The 10,631-nt window shown below is 38.2% G+C and overlaps 1 protein-coding gene and 1 pseudogene across 1 annotated transcript in view; both read right to left on the reverse strand.

Moving 5' to 3' along the window:
- Positions 1–685, reverse strand: part of LOC111724541 (neurexin-1-like) — a 51,505-nt gene extending 50,820 nt beyond the window's left edge. Inside the window, exon 1 of the mRNA XM_023512065.1 lies at positions 127–685. The gene's annotated coding sequence lies outside the window, so the exon portion shown is untranslated. The remainder of the gene's footprint in view (positions 1–126) is intronic.
- An 8,060-nt stretch (positions 686–8,745) lies between these two features.
- On the reverse strand, positions 8,746–9,165 carry LOC100959847 (annotated as a pseudogene).
- Between the last annotated feature and the right edge of the window lie 1,466 nt (positions 9,166–10,631).

Consider the following 10,631-nt stretch of genomic DNA (forward strand, 5'->3'; position numbering starts at 1 on the left):
CTCCCACCACCCATTCTTCCCGGTGTATTTGTGGCATACCCTGGCTCGGTTACAATGGGGAAAGATATCCTTCTCCAGCTTGCCTCGCCCCATCCCCTCCCCCCAACCCCAATTGAGCTGCTTTACCTGCGTGGTTATTCCCCTTAGCTCGAGCCAGAGCCTGAAGCAGGCATCAGTCAAAGCGAATTTCCTGAGGTCTAAGGATAAGGCGACTGCTGCTGCCTTTTCGGAGGCGTCAGGCTTGAGCGTCTATCTCCAGGAGTGCGGGAGGGGAGAACAGGCAACGGAGGGAGCAGCAGCAGCGGGAGGAGGAGGAGGAGGAGGAGGAGGAGGAGAGGGAAAGAGCTGGGAAGGAAGAGGCGGCGGTGGAGCCGGAGAAGGCTGGGTTACGTGACGCCGGGTGCTGTCCTTCTGAAAGAGAAGGGCGGAGCTGAGCTCTCCGCAGTACCATGGAGAACGGCTAGCCCGTCCTGTGACTGAGGAACCGGAGGGCCCGGCCAGTGGGCGCAGCCCCTCCAGGGCGGGATGCTGAGAAGTGAGGTGCTTCTACCTTTGCGTGCTGCCTTTGCAAGGGGAGCCCGGTGGGGGCGGGGACCTGCCGCAAGCGCTTCTAAGTTGTCACCACCCTCCCTCCCCCATCAGAAAGGAGAGAGAGGGAAGAGAAGAGAGAAAAAGAGAGAGAGAGACCGACCACGTAGCCTACTGAGCATGCCCAAGCCCCTGCTAGCCCCACGGAAAGCTGTATGGAGATTCCACTTCTCCGGGGTTTAGTAGTGATTGGGCGGAGATACCTGAGACTGTGCCAGGAAAGGGCCCGGCAGTCAAATCGAAGGGGCCCGGGAGTCGGATGAGCAAGGCTTATGATGAGCTCTGGCTTTACTTGTGCACCTTGGTCTCCTGCTTGGAACCCCTGAAAAGCTGCAGCTCTTTGAGGAATGCGGGGACAGGAGGGCACTGGCAGGCTCTGGCAGGCTCCAAGATCCAACGTCCCTGCCCCACCCCTTACTTTGCCCTGAGTAATCACCCCAAACCTTCAAGATCTGTCTAGACTGTGACAGAAAGATGTAAGCGGGACCCACCAGGCTGACACTCCAACTTGGAAACCAGAGACCAGGATCAGGTGTGTCGGACCGGTGCTTTCCGCCGCGGTCTCTCTTCATTCTTCAGCTTCCCTGCTGTCTTGACCATGAGCATCCCGAGCTAGAGCAAGTTCTCTACCTGTTTAACTCTCCCCTCAGTCTCCGCCTTCCGTTTGCAGCTGGTAAAACCTGGAGAAAGTGGCACTTCGTGCACGGCTCTATCTAACCTTGTAATTGGGCATGTCCAGTAGGCTTTTCTGGGTGTGGCGAGAAAGGAGTTAACTCTAAGGGAGCTTGCAGATTAGGTGGTAGAGAAGTCCTGGAGTCTGTGGTTTGAATCCAATGCACATTTAAATTCCCATCCCTCTTACATTCCTAGGCTGGGTTAGTTGTGGAGCATAAAGGAAGAGCAGATATTTTTATTTCAATACCACAAAACTGAGTCTCAGCCCCCAATGCTGTAAGGTAAGACTATTTTCAGCCTCCAGGCAATGTAAAGCAAGAATTCAGGAGCACTGAAATAATATAGGCATGTACATTCAAATGCAGTCTTTCTTTTCTTCCATAAAACCATAACTCATTCCTATAATAAGCCTATTTATACTTTCACTACTTTTGTAAAAAGTCTAAAGCACCTAAAGGCAGGTATCACAGGTTTTTAATATTTTCTTCCCCTTAGAAACGCAGTTTGGTCAAGTGGTTAACTGTGTGGCAGATAGACAGACTGTCTGAGCTTGAAATTCACCTCTGACTTTTAGTGACTGTGACATCACCAAGGCATTTAATCTTATGATGCCTCAATCACCTCATCTATTAAATGGATAAAATAGTTACCACTTCATGTGTTTGATGTTGTGGAGATAGAAATGAATAAACAAACATAAATATTTAGAATTGTGTATTAACTAAATATTGGCAGTTTTGATCAGTTATGCCAAGCCCACTTTCTGCTCTCTTTCACCCCATGGAAGGCATGACACTGAAACTCAGATTTCTTGATTATAAAATACAGGTGTTAGGGATTTCCAGCTTATTCCGTAGGATTGCTTTAATAAAACAATAATGGTTAACATGGTTGTTTAAGAAATCAAGTTTTAAGTAATGTAAAACAAAGACTCAGAAAAATAACTTTCACAAAGTTATACAGTCATAAGTGAACTTGGAACAAAAAGTGGTCTACTTAATTCAGGGTCTTTCCCCATTTTTCCTACTATCTACCAATGAGTTCTAGAGTACATAGCACAAAAGATAAACCTGGGTATATTTAGTATAGAGCTAAAGCTTATTGCAAATTTGGAATAGACAGCCAGTTTTCAAGAATTAACTCTGAATAGGTTCCATGATGCTCTTAAGATTTTGTGTGTACATCCATCAGTGAACATTATGGCAGATGACATTTGTGAGGCACTCTTAAAAGTCAAATACTTGCCTTTAACCAGAATTTGTGAAAACCCATTATTTACTGGTAGTGTCTATTACCTGATCAATTGCCTAGTTTATTTCATTTTCTCTTGGTGAATTTTTATTTTATCTTTAGTTGGGCTACACAGTGTTTCTCCTGGGCCATCATTTCCCTTGGGAGGTATTTTTGCTATCCTGATTCAAAGAAATGCATTAATAGTATGCTTATGCTTCACAAATAAGTTTTAAAATAAATACATCATATGTGCTCAATCCTCACCAATACTCACATATCAACTATATAAATTGGGGGACTAGACCATGTGTTGGAGCAATCACCTATTCAATGATCAGATTTAAATGCCTATTGTTTTTAGTCTAAGAAATGTCTACAGCCACAAGATTTCTTTATTTCAATGAATATGAAGAGGGAAAATTATCAGTATGTGATTAGAATGGGGAAATGTCACAACATAATTTAGTGGCAAGTTTTTAATTTATGTTAAAGTATGAGTTCCTCTGTTCTACATTAATTGCTTCAATTCTCTGAGCTTCATCAGTAAACTGGAGATGAAGGCCCCTTACTTTATAAGATTTGGCAAGGATAATGCCGGTGTTGAATGTTAATTGTGTGCCTATTCCAGGCCAAACAGTGCTCTAAGTGCTCCATTTACATTAACTTATATAAATCCTCACAGCAACTCTGAGAGGTCGATTCTAGGATTTCACTCATTTTACCAGTGAGAAAATTGAAATGGAGAGATTAGCCAAGATAGTCAAAGTCACATACATAGTAAGGAGCAGTGTGAGAAAGGGTACAAATTTGAGACTGTGATCTGAACTTAGCTACATTGTCCTTCGGCAAATGATCTAATGTATCCAGCCTGGTTCTTGGAAGAATGTAGATGATAGTAATTGTTAATTCCTTTTTCCTTTCGAAGATTTTCATCATGAGGAATATAGAAAACTGAACAGTCAAATTGACAATGTGGTCGTGCATTCCTTAATGACTAATACTGTATGAAATATAAAGTATTTCACATATTTTCTTATTTTGTGCTTTTTAGGTGAGATGTTTTCAGTGTTCCTATTTTTTGTTGTTGTTTGTTTTTAAGCAAGATGTAAGATAATTTGTATAGATCTAAATCTGAGGCAGTTTAACATTTGTCAGAACAAACTAGTATTTTTCTAGAACAGCGGTTCTCAACCTGTGGGTCGCGACCTACAGCGACTATATTAAAGGGTGGCAGCATTAGGAAGGTTGAGAACCACTGTTCTAGAAGATGGGAACTAAGATTAATTTCTCCTGAATCACCTTAGGGAATCTGCCAATTTTAGTCTACAGTAGCGTGTTAAGGATTTTAACTCCTGCCCCTTGCTACCACTCAGAACAAATGAGATAATTATGAAATCAAAGTGGTTGTTTATGATTATGTCTGATTGGGAGAATTTCTAGCAACCCAAATGTGGAAACATAAACAATAACTCATGCCACAAACCGGTAAACATTTTGCAACAATGAAAATGGAAATGTATGATCACCAAAAACAAACACATTTCCATAAGTTATTAAATATTAATGAGTATTCTAACATGGAAACTTGCTCCACACTAAAAATAAACGGAACTAAGTGCTAAGATTTTTCGACTGAGAAATAAATGCAACAGAGATACTCTATGTTTATTGCTGCAATCATAGCCTGTGCTTTAACATTAGGAAATCAGTGTAAACACCCACTTTCTCAATTAACATTAAGGCAAAGTGGAGGCTTTGAGATACGTGTGAATTCCAAGGTGGTGTCAGTTTTGAAATGGGGTTTACTTTTACTGACGTAGTGACATAAGAAGAAATACATGCTAATCATGAGGGGAAATACCTGTACAATTTAAGGCAATACAAGTAAGATTTGTCACTCTGAGGATATTGTCTATTTGCTATGATATAGATGAAGCCCATCTTTAATTGCAATAATTGTAGTACTAGGAAGAAATTACATGGTAGTTTAACTGAATTTCTGAGTGTTGGTGAATCCCGCTAGCCAATTACATCATTACTGTTGCATAATTGGAACACCATTGTTTAGTTCACAAGTTTATTTATTTTAATAATAGAGATAACTCCTATTGTTTAAGGTTAAATGTCTCCAACTTGTTTTCTTTGTATAAATCAATAGGAGTTTTCTAGTTACAAAAGCGGATGAATGGTTATAAAACACGCTGCCATATATACCTCATTTTACACTTAACCACTAGAGGAATTTTAAAATGCGAGGAAATGCAATCGAATCTAGGGCTTTGGACTCAGCTATAAGCTGGAATACACATACTGAGATTTCCATATAAAAAAGAATCCACGTACCTTCCCATGATACTGACTAAGTGACTTTCGGGAGAAATAAGCAAACTCAGTATGTTAAATACTTTTGTACTACTTGAAAAACATCTTAAGCATAGTAAAATTAGGCTACTTTCATATAAGTATATAATTTCTCTGTAATCAGAAGGTAGAATGTGATTTTTAAAATGACTGAAAGTCATTAATTTAATGGTAATTATGAAGGTATCAGGCCACAGTAGAGAAAGCACATAGATAGGTACTTGAGCACAGTGGTGAAGTTCTGAATGACGCACCTGCCAGAGAGGCTTCACTATGGGCCCCCTGCGGTGTGTTTGATGGGCAGTGCTGTAGAATCTAGGGCAATCTCACACCTGGGTATGTTCCTCCAATCCCCTTCTTCCCCCGCAATGATGAAAAATCTTCCTGATGAAGAATTAGAATTGCCGAACTAAGTTTGTAAAAACTCCCTGCCAGAGGGTTTATTTCTCGCACTCACTAATTAGTTGTAGGAGGGAACCTGTTGTTAGGCCTTTTAATGATTTATTTCTCTTCATAGATGCAGAACTTTCTTTGCTGACCTCCTTGGAATCCCACTCTCTGCTCCACCCCTGCTATTTTCAGCTGCTAGACCAGAGGAAAAGACTTCTCTCATTCATCAGAATCTGGCTTGAAAATTTATTGAACTTCATTTGTTTAATTTATCCAGTCCTATTTAATTTCCTTTATCGTTCCTTTTAAGAGAATAGCAAAAGGTTTGTACTAAAGTTATAGATAAAAGTGAAATTCAGGGTGTTATTGTGTGTCATTACTTCATTTCAGACTATTTCTGTCCCTGGAAATCTGTGGAATCAATTTTCTGTGATGACATCTTGAAATATTTTGTGATTAGCGTTTCAGATACACCCTATGTGATTTTACATTGAGCTTATGATTTTTGTTTCCCATAGCCATCACCTTAAAAACTACTACCACCCCCCTGTGTACTTTTAAACTTCACCGTTTCTCAGAACTTTCTCTCATTCCACTTTGTGTGTGCCCTTCCCGTCCACTCCCCCCCACTATACCTACTTAATGTTATTTTCATTCATTTTTATGCATACATACACAGAGAGAGATAACAATAAAGAAAATGGTAGATATTAACATTAAAACTTCACCAATTAGAAAACCAGTACCTATTTTTTTTATTTAATATAGTCTTAGGAGGCGGCGCCTGTGGCTCAGTAGGTAGGGCGCTGACCCCATATATGGAGGGTGGCGGGTTTAAACCTGGCCCCCGGACAAACTGCAACAAAAAAGTAGCCAGGCAAGAGAATTGCCTAAGCCCAGGAGTTGGAGGTTGCTGTGAGCTGTGACACCATGGCACGCTACCAAGGTGGATAAAGTGAGACTCTACAAAAAAAAAATTTTTATATATATATATAAATATATATAAAAATATATCTCTTAGGCTTTTTAAGTGACTTTTGTATAATAGAGAAGAGTTTTATTTTGATGAGATCTTTGCTCTTGCTGGGAAAAAAGCCCAGTAAAACAAAAATGAACTAAACCCTAAATTACGTTTATGCAGCTAATGTAGACATTCCATTGAATGATATTATACCACAGTACTAGGAAATTTAATTTTCTCTAGATGGAGAGCAGACCGAAGTGTTTAAGATCGCACAGCACGTGACTTCCCTGGGTGAGGCAGACAGATTAAACTGGAGAAGCAGGGAATATGGTAGGCTCAGTGGCCAACTATAAATCATATTCATCTCTAAAAAGGAATTCACTCTTCACCCCTAACAGCATGGGGCTATGTAGGCCTTCTGTTGCCAGCTCCTACATTTTTAAAGAACAGTTGGAAATCTGGGATTTTATGTAAAATATTCTGATTTTTCAAATCTTGACTCTAAAAAATATCAACCAGGACCACAGCAATACTACAGAGGCTAAACAGGTTGGAAATGGCACTGGGCTTCCACTTGGTCACCTACACATTTTATACACACATGCAAACTAACAATCATGGATTATTTTTCTCTCTGTTCAACATTTCAAAAGATTTATCTACGGTGTTCTGAATTTAGCCAAGTATATAGTATAAATAAATAGGTACAGTCACTTTTAAAGGATCACCTTTAGAGCATGGAGATAATATTTTTAGCTTGGATGTCGGAAGATGCACTGAATTCTGAGTTGTATGCCATTTTTAGCTGTAGCTTTGTTATTCCCTTTGTATGGCACTCGAGGCAGATTCCCTTAGCTTCTCCCGGTTTAATGCCTGCTTAGTAGAGTTGTGAGTTTAATTCTGTCTCTTTCAGAGATATGTTGAAGTCCTAACCCTATCCATGAATGTTTCCAATTGAAAACGGGGTCTTTGCAGGTATAATCAAGATGAAATTCAGCGATTCATGTCTTTAAAAGGAAAGAGAAAAAATTAAAAACAAGGAAGAGACATAAGAAACCATAAAGAAAAAGGCGAAATTTCTGAAGGGATGTGGCTGTAAGTCAAAGGATGCCAAGAAATGCTAGGAACCACCAGAAGCTCTGGGAGGGACATGGACCAGATTTTTCCTTAAATGCTCAATAAAGAACCAACCCTGTGGACAGCAGGATTTTGAATTTCTAGTTGCCAGAATTCTGAGAAGATAAATTTCTGTGGTTTTAATCTACCCAGTTTGTAATAATTTATAACTCTGGGAAATTAGTACAGTAAGAGAGAGGCCATTTGCTGGATGATTTTACATATTAACCATTCTGTTACTTAATACTTTTCAAAATATGAATGAATATATATATATATATATATGGTGCTAAAAACGTATGCATATTTTAAGAAAGGAAAAAAGAAACCTGAATTAAAATTGTAATACTCAAGTCACATCTACTTTCTACAATTATAAGAATACAAGATATAATATACAAGTTGTTAGCGTATATTGATTATTACAATTTTATGTTTTTTCCTGTCTTGAAATGTGTATACATTTTTTATCACTTTCTCTCTCTATAAAACTTTCTTTCATCTATAACAACTTTGAAAAGTAAAACATAAACTCTTTCCCTCCATGCTCTCCTGGCCTCCTTCTTCCTCTCCCTTCCCCCTCTCCCTCTCTCTCATTTTTGCCCTTGTTTCCACTCCATTTCTCAACAAAACATGGCTTGGAAATGCTACCCAACTTGTCCTCAGACTCATAGATTGCTCTTCAACAGACTGATGACCAGATCTTTCTAACTCTAAAGTCCATATTCTTGTTCACTGCACCATTCTGTTGCTTAATGCTTTTCAAAATATGAAGGTATTCAATGCAATATATAATTATTATTCAGTCTGCTTTTTAAGAGACTGAATATTGGGAGAAAAGATATCACAATAGAGAAAGCAAGAATACTTTAATCAGAATGGATACATCTCAATACGTTTTAGATAAATGTGGATTTTGGACAGTGCAGGGTACTTCTCTGGATGGCCTTGAACTGACTCAGTTCTCTCCTGCCCTTCTTGCCTCTGGCTCTCAGGGTGTGCTGGGAATGCAGTCTCCTGGGGTAGAGAAGAACTTCCTGCCACAGCCTGGGCCTTGTTCCCTTCTGGGGAATATAACATCTTGAGTTACTATGATGCTAGTAAAGTCCTAGAAAAGTCCAGGCTTTGTTCCTCTATGCCCTGCAAGAGCCTGTCCTTTAATCCTCTGCCCAGAGACACTGCGGCTCTTCAAGTCCGTGACCCAGGATAGGCTGCCTTTTGGGGTCCCATGTGCATGGTGCAAGGAGGGCACGTGCCATGAAGCCTTCATTTACCCTGAGCTGCTTTCTTGGACCTTGGAAAATGGAGAAGATCCAATTAATCCAGAATTTTATACTGAAAGCACTTAAATTTCTTTTGTTTTTTAAAGACATAGCTATTATTATAAAAGAGAGACATTATTAACATGATGAACAATTTTAGAACTTCAGTTGACTGGGCAGTTCGTGTTGATGGCATTTCAATTCTGATTTCTTTCTGTTGACATTCTTTCCAAGAATGTCACCATCTCTAAGTAAATAATCCTTGTCATCTGTGACTACTTTGGTGTCTCCATATTCTGGGAGAACTTTATCTCCAACTTTCACACTAATTGGTAGAATCTCTCCATCCTTTCCCTTAGAACCCAACCCAACCGCCTCTACTGCTGATGACAATACTTTGCGTGGAGATGTTTTTTCTGGAAGCATTGTACCTCCTGTGGTTACAGTTTCCTGTGGGCTCCTTTCTACCAAGAGCAGAGGAAAGTTTCTAAATGCTTGTTTCATGATCCTGCCACAGCAACTTGTACTCTCGTCTCCTGCAGATGCTGTAATTGCTTCATTATTCTGAAGTTTCATTTTTATCAAAAATCAGATGTTGACATACGTGAGAGTATGTCTATGCACTATTTTGTTGCACTGATCTATTTTTTAAATTTTTGTCTTATTTCATGAGCTTTTGTAATGAATCATAGTACCTGTTAGCTTTTAATGCAGCATTTTGCCTAGTATAATACTCTACTCAATATTTTTGTATCGTAATACTCAATATTACCATACAAAAGATGAATAAAGTCACATTTAAACATCTTTTGTAATTGTAGAAATCAAACATGACATGAGTGTTACAATTTTAATACATTGTTCTCCTTTCTTAAAATGTGTATACATTTTTTGGTACCTTCTGTGTGGTTGTGTGGATTTTTTATTAGATTAAATACATTTATTTCTAATCTCAATCTACTAACTGTTAAATGCCATTAAATGTGATTTCAGTATTCATTGAAATAATCATATAATTTTTATAATTTTTATTCTTTCCCATTAATGTAATAAACTACACTAGTTAATTTTGAAATGATAATTCTTAAATTCTTGACAAACAGTACTCTAGTTCATAATAGTACTTTTTTATTAATTTTGTTTGATAATAGTATATATGGGATATCTGCCTAACCTCATGAAAGAGATTAATTTGGAAACAAGGTCATGCTATCTTTACAAAATAAGATGAGAAGTGATTCTACTCTCTGGAAGAATGTGTGTAATATTGATTTTTCTTTCATTAAATGCTTGACAGAATATTCACCAGCAAGGTCTTCTAAGCTGTCCTATTGTTTTTAATTCATGTATTATTTCTATAGACACTTAATTTTCCCTGGTCTGAGTAATTTTTTCTTCTCTCTTTTGACTTTTGTAAATCTTGTTAGGGTTTTGTTAACTTCAATTATCTTTTCTAAGAATCAATTTTTTTATTGTATTTTTATTTCCACATAACTGATTTCTTCTTCTTTAGTGATTTCTCTCTCATTTGGGGTGGGGGGTTACCATACTCTTCCAATTTCTTGAGATGTGTACTAAGGACATTGATTTTCCCTCTTTCTGCTTTCCTAGTCTCATCATCGAAGATTATACATTTTCTTCCTCATACGACATTAGCTACATATGAGATATGTTCATATCAGTATTTTTATTATTACTCAGGTAAATTAGTTTTCATTGCTAGTTGTGATGTACTTTTTGATCCAGGGATCCTGAGGCCTAACTATATGTATTTTTTTTGTGATTCATAGATATTTAACATTCAAAGAATTTTGTTCATGATATTTTCTGTTCAGATTTCATGTTGTTTATGATGTCAATCTCTTGAAATTTGTTGAAACTTACATTAAAGCCTCATATATGTTAATTTTTGTAGATGTTCCACATATGCTTGAAAAAAATGTTTATCCACAACTGTTAAAAGCAAATGTTCTGGGTCCGCCAATCCCATTGAGTATATGTACCACATAATTCATACATTCTACACCCTTTATGTTCTATAA

This window comes from Otolemur garnettii, unplaced genomic scaffold (assembly GCF_000181295.1).
Source record: "Otolemur garnettii isolate 467f Iridium unplaced genomic scaffold, OtoGar3 scaffold00024, whole genome shotgun sequence".
NCBI lineage: Eukaryota > Metazoa > Chordata > Mammalia > Primates > Galagidae > Otolemur > Otolemur garnettii.